The 17,147-nt window shown below is 59.2% G+C and overlaps 1 protein-coding gene across 3 annotated transcripts in view; it reads left to right on the forward strand.

Moving 5' to 3' along the window:
• TSPAN9 (tetraspanin 9) overlaps positions 1-17,147 on the forward strand; it is a gene marked incomplete at its 5' end in the record, with an annotated part of 183,463 nt that overhangs the window by 104,820 nt on the left and 61,496 nt on the right. The gene's annotated exons all lie outside the window — the stretch shown is intronic.

Genomic DNA, 17,147 nt, shown 5'->3' on the forward strand with positions numbered 1-17,147 from the left:
GCCCCCGAGTTAGGGCTTGTGTGGAGAGGCGGGTGTGGGAGGGATGCTGCCATCGGGTGGCCGCAGCTGCTTTTGAGGGATTGCAGTGGACTGGGCAGGGAGCAGGCCGGCCATGTGCTCCCGCCGTGGGACCCAGAGCCTGGAAGGGACAAAGGGAGTGCCCCATCCTTGGTGAGAGAGGAGGTTCTAGAGAAGGTGCCAGTGCGTGGGGCAGCTCGGAACTGTGCTCAGTCCCCTGTTGTTCTGCCCCTGTGTGCCCCTGTGCACGAGAAATACTAGGCGAATTTGAAAACTTCTTAAATGCGTGTCTAACTCTTCCGTCATCCCAACTTCTGCCTCTGCCTTTCTTCTCTGGAGCCCAGACGCAGTCAGCACAGATGTTTGGCCCTGCCCCAGGGCTGTCCTCCTCCCTTGTGGAGGCTGTCCACTGCCCGTGGTCCAGGAGGAGCATGGGGCAGGAGAGTCACCCCGTGCGGGGGGCTGCGTGCGGCGTGCTTTGGTGTTCAGGGCTTGTGTGAACTGACCCACTTTAACTGAGAAACGTTCGTGGGTGTGTATGGGTGGGTGACTTTTCCCTGGGAAGGGGAGAGCTCAGGCCTGGGCTGGAGGGAGACGGGGCTCTGGCCTTGGCTCCGCATCAGCTCTTTGTGTGACCTTGGGCAAATCACTTTATCCCTAAGGACTGGGTTTCCTTTCCAGTCCAATGTGGGGGGCGGTCGTGATGGTCCCCCTCACAGCCTCGCCTCCTTAGTTATGGGACGTCCTGCCTCCTTACCTTCTCTCTGGGGAGGGAGCCCCCTTCCCTTTTCTTCCGAGGAGCCTGGTCTGAGATCTTTTGAGTAGGATTTCCCCAGGTCTGGGTCTGGGCCACTGCTGGTAAGATGTTACCTGTCCTGTGGTGAGGGTTTTGTGGAAATTGGGGCAGATCCACTGGAATGTCAAGAATGATCTTGTGGCTGCCTCTGGGCAAGTCCTCCTGGCCCTCTGGCTCGTTTGCCAGCATCCGTGTCAGCCGAGCACTGGTGTGTGTTTGTCTGGGGCCTGCGGATTTCCATGAATGCTGCCCATTCATTGTGCACGGCTTCCCTCTCTGTCCTTGTTCACAGTCTCCGCCTACCTTTCTGCCTTTCTGCCTCGCCCCACTCTTACTAGACAGACCCTCCTGGGATGCTCGGTGCCCTGGCCAGTACCTCCCACTCAGACGCGCTCCTCCCCGCCCCCACCCCGCCACCTGCTGGCCAGAGTAGGTATAACCGCGTGTGCCGCCTCTTTTTTTCTCCGGGCGTTTGGGGACCTCCCCACGCGCTAGCTAGTGCTGTGGTCTGTGCCCTGCACATGGAAGGCACTGGTTGTGTGTTTGTGAGTGAATGAAGGGAAGGTCAGCGCAGTAAACCCACACATGTGATAGGGATTCCCAATCCCACCTGACAGGAAAGAGAAGTTAGTTCTCAAACTTGGCAGCGATGAAGGCTGTCCTGGCGCCTTAGCTGTGGGTGACGAGTGACTTTCTCTCTTCCGGTGGTTAATGAACCGGTCAGTGGAATGGCCTTCCTTTTTGGTTATAGTGAGAGAACTTACTCTTCCTAATAAGAAAGTACCTACCCCCTCTCTCCTACCCGGCAAGGACTCGATTTCTTCTAGCCTCTGACTTTGCTGGCTACGTAATATTTTCAGAATTCCCACAACATGCTATGAGCTGGGAAAAATTCTGAGTCTCAGAGACCCAGTTCTTTCATGCTTGTAGCGTATGGGATGATGAAATAAGGCCTAGACCTTAGGAGAGATGGAAAATTCAGCAGAAGAGAAACGGATGCTTGTGTGTGTGAGAGTGTTGGCCACTGCGTTTCTTGGCAGGCAGACGAGCAGGTGTAGCCAGGACTTGGGCTTGAGCGTCCCTGTACCCCAGTCCAGCAAAGGCTTCCTGCGGGAGGTGCTTGGGCCTGAAATAGAAGGAGCAGTGGAGGGAAGAGCCAACTCGGAAGAGAAGGAGTGAAGGCGGGTGGTGGTGTTGGTGAGGCAGGACCTCTGGAGACCCCTGCTGCTTCCCAGGGCACCAGGGAGGCAAGGACAGACGTGAGTGAGAGGGTGGGTGCGAGGAGGGTCAGCGCCAAGCCCTCTGGGACCCAGAGCAGTTGTTAGGAATTATGTAGCCATGACTTTCTAGTGTCATGGCTCAGAGCCCAGAAGGAGGCTTTTCTGAGGCATTAGAGTTGAACCTGCGGCCTGTAATCAATAGGTTGAGATCTCCCCATAGATCCTGACGCCTACCTGGTCGTTTTCCAAACCCACCGCTGTGGCCACACCGCCTGCCTCCTGGGAGCCTGCTGGGAGGAGTCCCGCTGCCAGGAGAGGTGCAGCTGTCTCACACTGCAGCCCCTCGCAGGCCTGAGCGGGCCTGGCTCCTTGCCACTGGGTGGAGCTTCTAGGGTACTGGTGTTGGCGGGGGACCCGGGTGACATCACCGGGGGCAGGATGGAGGCGGAGCTGTGCGCTGGCCTCCCCCCCACCCCCTTCCAAAGGAAAGGGCAGGTGCCTTGCAGGCTGCTGGGCGCCTAACTGTGGGGGGGAGGGGACGGCGTCCAGGTCTGCCCCTGGCACTGCTGCCTAGAGCCAGCTGGTGCTAGCCAGGTTGGCGCCCAGGGCAGCGTTTCTGAGGGCCTGACATAGACGGTGGGGTAGAGGTCAGCCTGCCTGAATGAGCCCCACCTCCTCTGTGCCCATGCACGCCCCACCCGGATCCTCAAAGAGAATGCTGGCTTTCCAGGTGGGTGCGAAATGAGCTGGCACAGAAGTTTCCCCATGCTGAGGGGCCTGTCCACCAGCAATCCAGCCGCCCCAGCTATCTCTCCTCGTCTCAGCCCCATCTCTCAGTCCTCCCGGGACCATCTGGTGGAATACTCCAGGCAGAGATTAAGCGAAGCTAAGCCCCTCAAGGAGGGCACAGAAGGCTCAGAGCTTTCATCTCTGAGGATTGGGGCGAGCTCTGAGTGCTGGGGGCCTTTGTCCCTTTCTCGGGACGGCAAATCGTGATCCCATCCCACCTCCTCCCAACCCAAATTGGGCTCCTATCTGATGGGGGCAGTGGTGGGAGTAGGGCTGGCGTGGCTAGTGTAATTGCCACTCAGAATAATGGTCACTTTGCATGTTCACCAGCAGAGCTGTCCCATCACTTTAAATCATGGCTGGCAGAGCAGTGACATTCTGGCCTCACCTGGAAGTCTATTCCTTGTGGATTGGTCTCTTAAGAAAGGCCAATTAGCCAAGGAGGCAGCGTTCAGGGTGCCTGCTGGGGCAGGAGAAGGGCTGGCGCAGGGCTGCGTGCGCCGTGTGTCGGGCGGGCACCCTGATTAACTTCCCCTACGTGGGGGCAGGCATTCGCGGCCTGGCCCCTCTCGGACCGCTCACTCTGCCTCTGGGTGCGGGCAGCGTGGTCACGGCTCTCCAGCCACCTTGGAGGCACGCGTTTGGTACTGGCTTGGCCGCCAGTGGATGCCGTAGCCGCCCTGTGTCCGTGAAGCCCAGGATAGGGTCTGGTACAATCCGGGCTGGGCGGCCTGGGGTGTCCTGAGTCTGTGGGCTGCCTTCTGTCTGGGAACGGAAGTCGTGAGTGGGCTGAGGGGTCAGAACAGAGTCCCAACAGGAGATACAGGCCAGGCTGGGCAGCAAGAGGCACGTACGTAGAGGCTTCCCAAAGGCTCCGGCCGGCTCCCAGAGGGCGGCTACACGTGGGGCCTGATCCTTGGGGTGGGTCAGGCCTGGCTCTGCTCGGGGAGGGGGGCTGATGCCCCAAGACCCGGGAATGTGGCCGTGAGGGAATGCCGGCTCTGTGTTCGCTTCCTTTCCAAAGCATTAAAAATTAAACTTCCTTGTCTTGATATCTATTTTTAAATCATGTCAGAGCCAGCATTGGTGTCAGTCAAGAGGGGGTGGGGAGGAGGAGGGCAGGGAAGAGAGAGTTCCGCTGAAACGGGGGGGAGTGCTGTCACCCCTGTGGGGAAGGGGCCGCAGGCCTGCCCCCCCTCCCGCTGTCCTGAGGAGCACAGAAAAAGCCACAGGCCTCCTCCCCCGGCCTCCACGGAGGATGGGGCCTCGCCCTCCCCTGCCTCCGTGTGCCTGGCTGCCCTTGGCCGAACTTGGCGGCGGGCTGTGGGCCTCACTGGGCTGTAGGGTCCCAATCGAGCCGCTTCACTCATGCCACAAGTATTTCCTGAATGCCCGCTGCGTGCGCAGGAGCCTGCAGCGCTGAGGACCGGCTGACTGGGCTCGCACAGGGCAGATCAGCTTTCCCGGGCCAGGAAGTCGTGGATGGGGAGGTCACCTGGCCCGTCCTCCCCCAGGCACCAGAACACGGAGCCCCCCTCCCCCTCCGCAGCACCCTGGGCCGGGGCAGCGTCAGGCCTGGACTCAGCGTCCGTCCTGGGGCCCTGACTTGACCTGTCCTTCCCTTCCCCCATGCCGTGTGATGGCTGTCTTGCTCCCTCTAAAATGTTTGCGTCCATCAGAAATAAAGGGGAGGAAAAACAGCCTGTTTCTTTTAGGAGCATCTGAGTTTGGAAAAAAGAATTCGTGAGTTGTGTCTTTTCTGTTTCTTCTTACGGAAAGGGCTGAGTGGGCGCTCTGTGGCTAGTGTGCGCTAGGTGCATTTATCGAGCACCTGCTGTTAGCCAGGTCCCTGGGAGCAGTCAGGTGCATAAACAGATAATGACACTTCTGGGCAGTAAGTGCTCAGTCGAGCTTCTCAGTAGAGTAATTAATACTGCTTAATAGAGACAAGATACAGAGATGACAGTGACAGCTGGACTTGGAAGGATGGATAGGAGTTTGCTGGATAGATGCGGATGGGGTTCCGGGCCGGGGAGAAGGGTGATCCAGACTGAGGCTCCGGCATGTGTGCAGTGAGCCGAACATAGGAAACAAAGGGCGGTGTGAGCCTGGTGGTGCCAGCCGAGGGCGGCTTCCTGGTGACTGCGGCCTGGGTTCCAAGGACGAGGTGCTGGGGCTGCCGCTAGGTTTGTCACCGGGGCTCTGCAGAACGGGATGCTTTGCTTTTCGGGCGATGACCCCCGAGACAGGTCTTGCGGTGCCGCTCGGGCTGCAAGCTGTCGCTGTCGCTGATGCAGCTTACGGAGACGTCCGGCCGCTCCCCTTCGGCTGCCACGTACCTGCTTCCGTGGTTCCAGTTAGCAAGCTCTGAGGCTGAGGCAAACCCATTGGGCAGAGTTAAGTCTTCTGAGCCAGCTTTGTCGCTGCTCGCGTGTGAAAGCTAGTCTGCCAGCAGGAGTCGGGGCGGCGGGGGAGGGGGGCATTGGGGCAGGGACATGACAAGTGGCACATGGAGGGGTGAGCAGCTTGGGGTGGAGAAGGGGCTCTCACCCCCCACCCCTCGCTCTTCCTCCCCCAGCCCCAGGACCTCAGGGGGCCTGAAATCTCTTTTAACGTGGTCGGTCTGTGCTTCCATTTGGTTGGGTTCTGCCGTCTCCTCCCTCGGGCCCTGGCAGGCCTGCTGAGAGGCTGTAGGAAGGCCCTGGAAGGGAAGGCCACAGGGTTTCAAATCCTCTTCCGAGTGTGGGCAGCTCAGTACCACGCAGGAGGCCGGGTTAGGTGGCTGGTGCGGGGGTGACTGCCTTCAGGGAGCTTCCCATCCGTTCCGGGGCTCTTCCCTAGGGTGTAGGTTCGAATCACCCAGGCAGCTGTGTACACGGGCAGAGGCCACCGTGCCCCTTGACCTACGACCTACTGACTCGGAGCGCGCAGGAATGAGGCCTGCGTTGTGAAGCGTTCCTACCCCTCCTGGTGCCTGGGCTTCCTCACGTGTGACAGTATCACCTGTCCTGCAGGGCTGTTGCCAGGGGCCCAGGTGAGGCGGTGTGTGCATGACACAGGTCCGCTTCTTAGCGGGATGCTGGCATGCCGGACTCAGTGACCAGTGGTTGCAGGTGTTGTCACCGCCCTCCTGCAGTGACAGCATGGACCCCCAGGGAGCCCCCCACAGTGAGTCAGGTGCCCAGGGCTGGCGTGACAGTGCTGGGCGGGGCTTTGGAGCCAGGACGGAGCTCCAGATGTCTTGTTAGGGGTGAGTACCACGTCCTCTGGTCTCAGGGATACGTGGTAGAAATGGGGAGGCGGCTCTGTGGGAATGGAGGATGGGGTGGAAGGCAGTGAGGGAGGGCCAGGGTCTCGGGCGCTGGGGCCTGCAGCTGCCCTGCCACACTGCACTCTTCTCGGTTGGGCCACGCCCTCCCCTGCCTCCCTTTGTTCCTGGTGCCATGAATCGGGCCGGCTGGGCCTGTGGTCACATGGCAGGGTCCCATGGTCCTCTGCCCTGGGCGCTCCAAGGGCAGGTCACGGCGCACACTCCGGGTTGGGCTCTGCTGGGCAGCTTGGCTGTGACCTGAGCTGACAAAAGACAGGCAACTAGGGCCTCCAGGTCACTTTACTAACCAGAAAAATGGTCGCTTAAAACAGTTTTCAAATAGCAGAATATATCATATTTAAATTCATATAAAGATGTGTATAACGAACGTGTGCCCACCATGTAGTTTAAGGAGTGAAACGTCATCTGCACCTGCGAAGCCTCTGTGTGGTCCTCCCTGGTCCCGCCCCCGCATCCTGCCTGGAGAGAACCGTTCTCCTTACGTCTTGTGTTCAGTGTGTTTCTTTACGGCTTTCCCGCACGTGTGTGCATCCTTAAACTCCACATCGTTTGGCTTGGCTTGTTTTTAAGCTTTCGGTAGTTGGAAGCCTTCTGAATTTTTAAAATTCAGCGTTACGTTTATTGATTCATCCGTGTTGATATGTGTGATGATAGTGCGTTTATTTTTGCTGCTCCATGGGATTCCGTTACGTGTGTGTGCAGCAGTGTATTCTTCTGGTGATGACATTTGGGTTATTTCCTTCTTTGCAAACATGCTTCTGGAGACGTTCTTGAATAAGCCTCCTGGTGCACATATGCCAGAGCGTCTCTAGGGCCTCGCTTCTGAACGTGTCTCTGGAGGAGCAGCTCTTTCCTTCCAGTCTTTGGACAGGGCTCTGCTGTGCGTGACCGGTACCCAGCTCCAGCCAGAGGTGACTCACTGCATCCCCGAGCTTGTTGATCGTGCACTTGAATGTTCTGGCCATGTCAAATTGCTGTAAAGTTCCTCAGCGTTGAGCCAGTCCGCGGGCCACACGTGGAGAGCTGCTTTAGGAAACAGCAAGGACTGGCATTGATGAGTTTCAGAATACTTGCATTTCCACTTTATTGGAGAATGACAGATTCTTTTCCAGACTGGAAACATCAGTTGACACTTCCCCCAGTGGAATGGCAATTGAAAATGGAAAGTTTGGGGCATTTTCCGACACGGTGGGTGTAAAATGCTGTGTTATGTTTTAAATTTGCATTTATCTGATTATTAGTCAACCTCTTTTCATAGGTTTATCAGCCATTCTTTTCTCTTCTGTGACTGCCGCTTGATGTTTTCGTCCATTTTCCTATAGAGTTGTTTGCTTTTTCTTCCTAATTTTTAGGAGTTTTATCTCTGTTCTGGATACTCATCCGTTGTCCGCTAAGTGTACCACAAACACCCTTGACAGCTTCCAGTTTGTACCTTGTCTTTTCACTTTCTTCAGAGGTCTTTTGATAAACAACTTCTTTAAATGAATGTAGTCAAACTTATCAGTCTCTTTTCTTTGTGAGATGGTACTTTTTATGTATTATTTGACATAACATCTCAGGGACATCTTTATGTCCCTGGTAATAGGACAGTGCTTTTGTCACAACATAATAGACGCTCATATTCATGAGGGTCTGAATGAATGAACGCATGATCAAAGACGAGTCCCTGTATTTATTTCTGAAGGCTTTACTTTTCATATTTAGGTGCTTCGTAGCTCTGGAACGTATATCTGCGTGCGATGTGAGCGGGGCCCCGACTCCTCTCTCCCCTTGTCACATCAGCTGCCTGAGCCCCCCCAGCTGGCCAGGCCCCTTCTCCCCCACTGGTGGGTACCTTGCACCTTTCCCTGTGCTACACTGTCTGAATTACGGCCACTTTATAACAAGTCTCCAGAAGTGGTAGGGCAAGTCCGTTCATCTCATGCTTTTCAAGAATGCTTGGGCTATTCTCGGCCCTTTGTTCTTTTGTGTAAGTTTTGGAATCAGTTTGTCTAGTTTCACCAAAAATCAATCCATCAACCCCACCCCCCAGCCCTGGTGGTATTTTGATTGTCCTTTCATTGAATTTCTTGATCAACTTGGGGAGAATCGCCATCTTTGTGTTTGCATTCATGAATATAAATTGTATTCTCAACGCGCATTTCTGTTCACGGACGTGGTTTACTCCACGTATTAGGCCTCTAATGTTCTCCGTGAGGGTCTTACGCGTTTTCCGCCGAGTGCAGACTTTTGATCCTTCATCCTTTGCCACGGGTGGCTCTGGTGTGAGGGATGACGGGGCGGCGGCTATGAAAGGAACAGTGAAAGAGGGAAAGTAGGGTTAGAGTCTCCTCTGGGAGAAGAGGAGCTGAGGGAACCCCAAAACCAAACACCACTCAGTCCCTGGTGCCTGTCCAGGGGCTCCACGTGGCCCGTGCTTGAGTCAGGCGGGGGTGTGCGTGTCTCCCTCCAGCTGCTGTCCTCCCCCCGGGCAGGGAGGTCCTTTCAGAAGTCTCAGAGCGCAGGACCCTGTGGTCCAGAGTAGAAGCAGAAGGGGTGGGGGCAGGGGGCAGCCGGTGTGTGTCTGTCTCTGTGTGAAGATGCTGTGATAGCACAGAGGGCGGGGCAAGTTCCTGAGAGTTTTTACAATGGCCCCACTGCATGGCATGCGGTTCCCCGAGCAGGGATCGAACCCACGCCCCCGGCAGTGGAAGCGTGGAGTCTTAACCACCGGACCGCCAGGGAGGTTCCCCTGAGGGTTTTTAAAATGTCCTCGTGTTCCACTGGACTGGTTCTGCGCTTGCATCTTCCCCAAGGTACCCAAATTGTAGGTTCTCAGAGCTTCCCCCCGTACGCACACATACAGTTATGTATGCATGTTATGCGTGCACGTGTGTATACAAACCTAATGCGGTATTTATGTACAAACGTGTGTGTGTATGCCGTGTGACTGTAAGCAGGCAAAACGCATTTGTAGCGTAAGTATGTGCGTATATATTTATACATATACGAACATGTATATTTAGAGAGATTCCCTCCAAGCGTGTGTGACCTTGGGTGTAAGCTGGCATCTTCATCTAAGCAGCTCACGTTCTAGATGGATTCTGTGCAAGCTGAGGCTCCCAGATTGCAAGCACCACACACCAGGCGGGCTAACTCAGAAGCACAGACTGTAACTCCCCGTTCAGCTCTCTGTCTGTGAGCAGTTCCCAGCAGTGTCAGTGGCATCTGGGGGCAAATCACTTGAGCAGACGTCTCTTACTTTTGCCGGCCCGGCTTTCTTTTCCCTTCTCTGGGTACCCGCACCCCTGTTTTTCTCTCCGTGGGTCTTTCAGTATCTATGAAGGATACCAGGTGAGCGCACAGGCTAGGAGGGAAGGCTGAGCAGCAGGCCACACATGGGCCAGGGACCAGGGTGCTCCGGGGGTCCGGTACCAGGATGATGGTGAGCTTGACCCCGTGGACGCATCCGTCAGGATGCGTCAGCTCCTGCCGCTTTGGCCCGTGGATCTCACTCGTCGAGATCCAAGAGACTCAAGATCTGGGAGGGAGTCTGGCTGGTCACGAGCCCAGCCCTTGGGCAGGGGTGAGCAGAGCACCCTGCTTGACGGGACAGGGCCATCTGCACTGGGGAGGAGGAGAATATCCTCAAGAAAAACGGGTGCTGATACCAAACGAAGGGGAGGGCAAAATGGTGGATGAAGTGTTTGCCCCCCAATGCCAGATGCTGCTGCTGCTGGGACTTGCTCATCCCCTGAGATGTACCTGCCCCACTTCCTGGAGAGAGAGGGCGGGAGCAGGTGGGGAAGCGAGACCCAGGGCGGTGGAGCAGCTGCTGCCCCGTCCAGCGGCCCTGGTTCTGTTCACATGGCCACGCCAACTGCCTCTGCTGGTGAGATGGGCAGCCTGGGTGCTCCTCTGGTGCCCAGCGCCTGGCTGTGCCACCCAGGTGTGTGTGAGTCGCTCAGGGGTAGGTGTTCTGGGTTCCCCAGAGGAGGCCACTCTTCGGGGCATCTCCCAGCAAAGCACACTCCTGGATCCTAGCCAGTCAGCCCCTTTCCACACCCCTCCCCGGTGACCACCACCGGGCAGAGGCCCGGCCAGCCGATGCCCTGGGGTGTGCCTGCTGGGCCGTGCTGTTCCTTTAGCCCTGCCCTGGGTTGTCCTGACCTTCCTCGGTGCTGAGTCCCTGGATTCCCCAAAATGTGTCCTCAGTGATGGGCCCTGGTTCGCTAACCCTCAGGCTGGCCTGGACGAGGGGGAGGCACGTGAGAAGGGGTCCCGAGCCAGCAGGGTGCAAACCTGGAGCAGGACCCTGGGAAGGAGGGGAGCATGGAGGAGGAGGAGGTCCTCCACAGGGTGCCTGCCTGCGGGCACCCCTCGTGGGGGAGGGGACCCTGCGTTGAGTGCCTGCCGTGTCTGGGGACGGAGCTGGGTGCTCTCCTGACCCTGGTGGGCGGTGTCAGCGTGTCCGTGTCCAGCCCCTGCCGTCTGTCTTCTGAGCACAGCAGGCTTGACGGAGAAAGCAGGTCTCGGAATAGATGAGGCCTAGAAAGGACAGGGCTCCAGGACCCGGAGGATGGGAGGCGTACTGCTGGGGAGAAGGCAGGGCAGGAGGACAGTCACGAGAAGGTTCTGGATGAGAGGGGATGGGGGGAGCATGGAGGACGAGGGGGCAGGAAAAAGAAGGTGGTATGGGGCTTCCCTGGTGGCGCAGTGGTTGAGAGTCCACCTGCCGATGCAGGGGATGCGGGTTCGTGCCCCGGTCCGGGAAGATCCCACATGCCACGGAGCGGCTGGGCCTGTGAGCCATGGCCGCTGAGCCTGCGCGTCCAGAGCCTGTGCTTCGCAACGGGAGAGGCCACGGCAGTGAGAGGCTCGTGTACTGCAAAAAAAAAAAAAAAAAAGAAGGTGGTATGGAAGACGGAGAAGAGGCTAGTAATGCATAGGGCTTGAAGCAGAGTGTGATGGGCAAGGACTTGCTCCCTGGCACAGTCCTTGGTAGCCAGCGGACGGTAGAGACTGCAGGTGGCAGGTTTGGAGAACAGGTGAATGTGGCCTGGCCCACAGACTCCAACGCCCCTTTGCAGGGGGCTCTAAGGAAAGGGCGGCCGCTGGCAGGACCTTCCCGAGCCTTCTGTGCTGGAGCGGCGGCCCCAGGGTTCTCTCTGGGGGCGGTCATGTGTGTTCCCAGGCCCAACCGTGCTCCCCGCCTGTGGGCAAGAGCGAGTGACAGCTTGTCAGGCCGATGAGCCTGGGCCCTGGGCAAGAGATCTTTGATGTCTGAGTCATTTAGGACACGAGTCCTGACTGGGCCCTGAGGCCTGGGGACCCTCGGGGGGCCGGGGGAAGGAACGTGGATGCAGTCAGAAGAGCTGAGCGCACAAGGTGCTTGATTCGTTACCATTTATGGCAGCCGAAGAGAGCGGTGCAGGCCCGCCCCCTCCCCTCCGCCTCGAGCCCCCCTCTGCCTGCCCCTTTCTCAGCCTGCCCGATGGGAGGAGGGGCGTCTGTGTGGAAAGCGCACGCGGAGCTGAGAGCTGTGGGAGGACTGGCAGGATCCTCGCCTCCCTCGTGGGTGGAGGCGCCTCACATCTTACTGCGGCTGGGTGGGCGGGGCGGGGCAGCCCCTCCAGCAGCCTGCGAGATCCTAGTGGGCCTGGCCACCAAGCCTGCGTTTCCTCCCCGTTCTACAACGGAAGCGCGAGTTCCGCTTCTCACGGAAGACATGCACCAGTTAGCTCTTCATGTTGCACCTGGGATCCAGGTGGGAGAGTGGGAAAGAGCAGCGTGTGGTCACAGAGCCCTGGGTTCTAGCCCCAGCAGTTGCTAACTGGCTGTGTGACCCTGGACACGTTACTTGCCCTCTCTGGGCCTGAGTTTCCACATCTGCACGATGGTAGGCTTGGACCAGCTCACCTGGGAGCCCCTTTCGGGCTGTGACATCTGTGATTTTTCTTCATTTCTTTTGCTCCCTTTGTGTTTTCAGAGAGCTGGTGATTCTTCAGATGCTCTATCTTCCTCTTCCTCTTGGGTGGAATGAGGGACCAGGGATGGAGCTCTTTACATCTCACAAGTGGGGACACTGAGGCCAGAGTGAGGGAGGACCCATCAGGCAGGACTGGGTGTGTCCTCCCTGTGCTGGAACTTGCTCTCTGAGTCTCATCAAACTGCCCCAGGTTCTGCTCCGCCTCGGGTCGCCCGGCCGCGAGCTGGGCCCAGGCACAGGGGCTCTGGCTTCCATGGCCCACCCGAGGGCAGGAAGAGATGGGAGTCTGGCTGGGCATTGAGCCACAGCAGCCCCCGCTTCCCTGCCTGGGAGGGCTGTCCCCACCAAGCAGGTAACGAGGGGCGGGCTGCTTTATTCAGCGCCCCCAGTGCCGCGTCTGACACCCAGCGCGCTGTGCGGCTCCCTTCCTGTTGTTAGAAAGACACCTTAAAGACGACTGTTCCAACTGCACCCGCCAGCACTAGGAAGGGCTTTCTTTTCCCTCGTGCTTCCCCAGCCCCTGCTCCTCCAGGCCTCCGCCTCCAGCCTCCGTCTCTCCCTCTGCCCACTTCCATAGCCCCGGCACCTCCCCGTCCAGCTGTACTTGCAGCCGCTGCCTTTGAGAAAACAAACAAACGTCCCCCCACCAACTCACGGCTCCAGGCTGTGATGCTGTCCCTTCCTTGTGAACACAGGGACTGTCCCGCTCCCCCACTGGAAAGGACACACGCAGTTTCACTTCCCGCCGTCCACTACCGCTGGCGGCGTCTCCCCTTCCTCTCAGCCCCTCCTCTGTCCTTCCGACTTTGTCGTGAGGGCTGCGGGCTCACGTGCAAAGAGGCTTGACGGGAGTGCGGGTTCCCCTCGCAGCCCTGCCTTGGCTTTCCTGCGGGGACTTCAGCTTCTCATCTGCAAGATGGGGATAAACCTCGACTCTTGGCTGGCCAGCCGGGGAGAGTTGTCCGGAGGACACACTGAGGTGTTTGGGAGGGTCTCTGTAAAGGGAGATGCTGATGTAAACTGGGATGACTGTCGTGTTCTTTCTGTAACTTCCCGTGGTGCTGTGTCCGTGTTTCCATTTCAGGGTGGGCCCGAAGGCCCGCAGTGGGTGTTCCCTGAGGCATTTCACCCTCCAGGCAGCCTCGCTGTGTGGTCCTGGTTCCCGCAGGCTGCCTGCCCAGGTGCCCACGGAGGCTGACACCTCAGCAGAGCCCGCTCGAGGCTACCCGCAAAGTGGGGTGTCGGGCAGGAGCCCCCTCCGACCTCCCCGAGGCTCTGCGCTGGGTCAGAGGGGAGAAGGTGGGCCGGACCGGGAGCAGCTGCAAGCGCCGGAGAGAGCTGCTCTGTCACGCTGGTTCAGGCTCCTGGCTGCTGTCAGGGGTCCTAAGAGCACAGTGGGATACCCTGTGTGTCCCAGGATCACAGAGCACGGACCCTGTGACCCAGGGCTGCTGGAGGAGCCTCCCGGGCAGGCCCTTTTCTGGCGGCCCTGAGTCTGCACTGGGACTGGCGGGAGTTTGGGTGCATTTGCTTCTTGGCTTTAACTGCCCCTTGGGGATGTCCTCTGCTGGACAGAGCCACTGGCTTGTGCTTCAACCGTGGGTAGTGGAGGTGGGTTTCGGGGGCAGGATGATCGCCCACATCGCTGTGGACCCACACGAGGGGACCAGGACCCTTTCCCTCCCACCCCGGGCACTCACACCAGGGCAGGTGGGTCTGGGGGCGGGGCGGGGGCAGCTTCTCCAAGCTTGTCCTCCCCGTTTTGTAGTGTCTTGGAGGCACCCGAAGCACGTCTTCCCCTTAGAGCATCAAAGGCCTTAGTTTGCTTTTAGGGAGGCTGAGTCGTAGGGGAGGTGTTATGTCAGGGGTCCAGGCCACACCAGGAATAAACGAAGCCCGCCTGGCTGCGCTGGAGCCACTGGCACCACACCCGAGTAGGCAGGGAACCCGAGTGTATTAGGTGGGTCAGGAGGTGGCCTGGCTTCCAGGGTGGGTGGGTCCCTGAGGGGTCAGCTGCTGCCCCTTGCCTGCTTCCACTGAAGTCCACTGTGGGCCGGTCTCTCCGGGGAGCTGCGGCCGTCCTGGGGGAACGTGGACCTCCTTTGCCAAGGCCCTGACCTCCAGCCTTTAGACAGACACCCATGGCCCCTTGCTTCAGGGGGCTCTGAGGATCATTCTGGATCCTCGTGAAATTCCAGGCCAGGCCGCTACCCCAAGGGCCCACTGTCCTGGGGGGTGGCTAGGCTGCCAGAATGCGCCTCTGAACCAGGGTTGGAGGAAGGGCTAGGGAGGAAGGGGAAGGGGCAGAGGGCATCCTCTTGCCTTGCCGCTTAACTTGCTGGAGTTATTTTTCTGTGTCTTTCTCTGTCTGGTGTTGCCAAACTTCTATTCGTGCCTTTCTCCCTCTGGGTTTTTTTTTTTTTTTTTTTTTTTTTTTTGCGGTACGCGAGCCTCTCACTGCTGTGGCCTCCCCCGTTGCGGAGTACAGGCTCTGGACGCGCAGGCTCAGCGGCCATGGCTCACGGGCGCAGCCGCTCCGCGGCATGTGGGATCTTCCCGGACCGGGGCACGAACCCGTGTGCCCTGCATCGGCAGGCGGACTCTCAACCACTGCGCCACCAGGGAAGCCCTCCCTCTGGGTTCTTATCACCTGGATATTAGGAGGTATTGGGAGGTGAGCCTCCACGCTCCCCTGGTGCCACCCCTGAGCTGGAATTCCAGGACCGAGATGAAGGCAGACCTGGAGCCTTCTGGGAAGGCATCTTGGGTCCCCTGATGGAGATGCCCACTGCCCAGCTTGGGGACGACTTAGGTCTTGCATTCCCGGTGATGGAGAAGGCAGTGACCCCACCACATCCAGTGCCCATTTCTCTGGTGTCTCCCGCATCACCAAGGCAGCGGTGAGGAGCCCCATTTGGGTGGGTGGCCTGGTCTTTGGGAGGGGTGAAGGGTGACCGCCGCTCCAGACCTCACGCGCCCGTGCAGACACTTTTCTCTCCCTTTCCCTTGCCCCAGGGAATTGGGGGTGGGGAGAAAAAAGTCAGAACACACAGAGGGGGACTTGTTCTGGCCTCAGCTGTCTCCTGCCCGCATCCCTGTGCCCACCCTTCTCGCCTGCCGCCAACACCCACTTATCCCCCTCCCCTCCTTCCAGGCCTCCCTAGCTGCCCAGGTGGAGGTAAAAGGTACCATGGTGGGGAGGGCACCGGCTTCAGAGACACACAGGTGGGTTTGATTCCTGGCATCACCGCCACCTGTTTATACGAACCTGACCTCCTCATCTGTCACATGGCTCGGGAGTAACCGAAACACTGTCTGAAGAGTGCTCAGCCCGTTGTCCCGCACACGATGGGCGTGTTGGGTCCAGGTGGGGTGTGTGTGGGCAGCTGGCCGACGTGGGGAGCGCATGTTCAGAACTGGTTTGGGGGGCCCGGTCGCTGTTCTCGGCCACCTTCCCCAGCTGGGCCCTCCTTAACTCTAGGCTTTGCTTTGGCGCTCTCTCCAGCTGGATGAGGGGCGTCATTCTGTGCCTCCCACCCCTCCCCCAGCTCCTTCAGGGCGGGAGGACGAGGCCAGGGGAGGAGTGAGTCCAGCCGCCCAGGGCTCTGAGAGGCAGAGGAAATCGAAGGTGGGGTTCTGGGCTTTTAGGATGCTCTCCAGGGACTCAGTGTTTAAACTGGAGTTGAAACCTCTCTGAGCTCTTGAGAGGGGGGCCGGGAGGAGGCCCTGGGGCCTGCATCAGCCGGAGCAGCCGGGACCTGGGTGGGCAGGGGAGGGTCTGGGATGGGCAGCGGCTTGCCCACCTGGCCTTGACGGCGGGGCTGAAGCCTGCCTGTGGGGAGACTGGGCGCCCCACCGAGGGTCTCAGCAGAGACCGAGCGAAAGAGGAGAGCAGGGCCTGGGAAGGGAGAAGAAGGAGAGGAAAGGGAGGAAGGGCAGGACGGAGCAGGCCCGGGCCAGCCAGGGTGGGGCGGGGGAGGGGGCTGGTGGGAGGGGCCACCCGGTGGGCGGGGCCTGCGGGCGGGCCGAGCGGGGCAGACGCGGGCCAAGCCCGCAGGTAGGCTCGCCGGGGGCCGCGTCTGCTGCCCCTTCCTCTGCGCGGTGGTGAACACGTCTTCGTCACCAGCTGCCTGTGCTCAGCGGCGCTCGCTCTCCGCTGCCAGTAACAAACGCGGGTGGCTGGATCTGGGTCATCAAAAAAACAACCTGGCCTTCCTTGTCTTCCTTTACCTCGGGCAGCCCGTGCGCTGGAGTGGAGGTGGGACCCCAAGGAGGGGCCGGAGGCACCGGCGCCACGGTGGACGTGTTGGCTGTCAGGGCCACTCAGCCAACCTGGCAGCCGCTGTGCTGACTGTCCGAGTTGTGTGGTTGTGAAGCGAAGGCCCCAAACGGAGAGGGATGTGCTGGAGATGAGGGGTTTCCCCTTCCACTGGCGGCCGTGGTGGCGGCCGCGATCGTGGGCTCAGGGTCAGACGCTGTGATCCAGCGAGGCGGCTCGGCCGACTCGGGGGCTGTCGGCTGGGTCTGCAGGGGGTGTCTTGGCACCGCACGAGGAACGGAGTTGCTGCGTGGTTGGTTGTCGCTATTTTGTTGTCTCTGATGAGGAGCCGCTCTGTTTGCTCAGCCTCAGGCCCTGAGCTGGGCTGAGCGCCTGACCAGGACTGAGCTCCCGGAGGCGGGCGTCGGGAGAGACGTCCTGACTTCTGCCCGGCGGGAGCAAAGGAGCAGCCAGGCCGGCAGCCTCTTAAACGGAGACCCCTCTTAAGGCTATAGAGGCTGGTTAGTACATCTCGCTCTGGGATCTAGGATTACGGCCCAGAAGGGGGAGGTGGCAGGGACGAATTCGAGATACCCACAGCAGCTGTCACTTCTGGGAGCTCCCACCACGCTGGACCCTGGTCTGAGCACCCACCTGTGTTGAACCTTGTCTGGCTGATTCCAGAGCCTTCCATGCTCCTGACCACTGTGTTGCCCTTTACTGTCCCGGGCTGGTGACGGACCAGGGCATGTGACTTAGCGTGAAGC

The sequence above is a fragment of the Grampus griseus genome (assembly GCF_964374135.1).
Source record: "Grampus griseus genome assembly, chromosome: 11".
Lineage (NCBI taxonomy): Eukaryota > Metazoa > Chordata > Mammalia > Artiodactyla > Delphinidae > Grampus > Grampus griseus.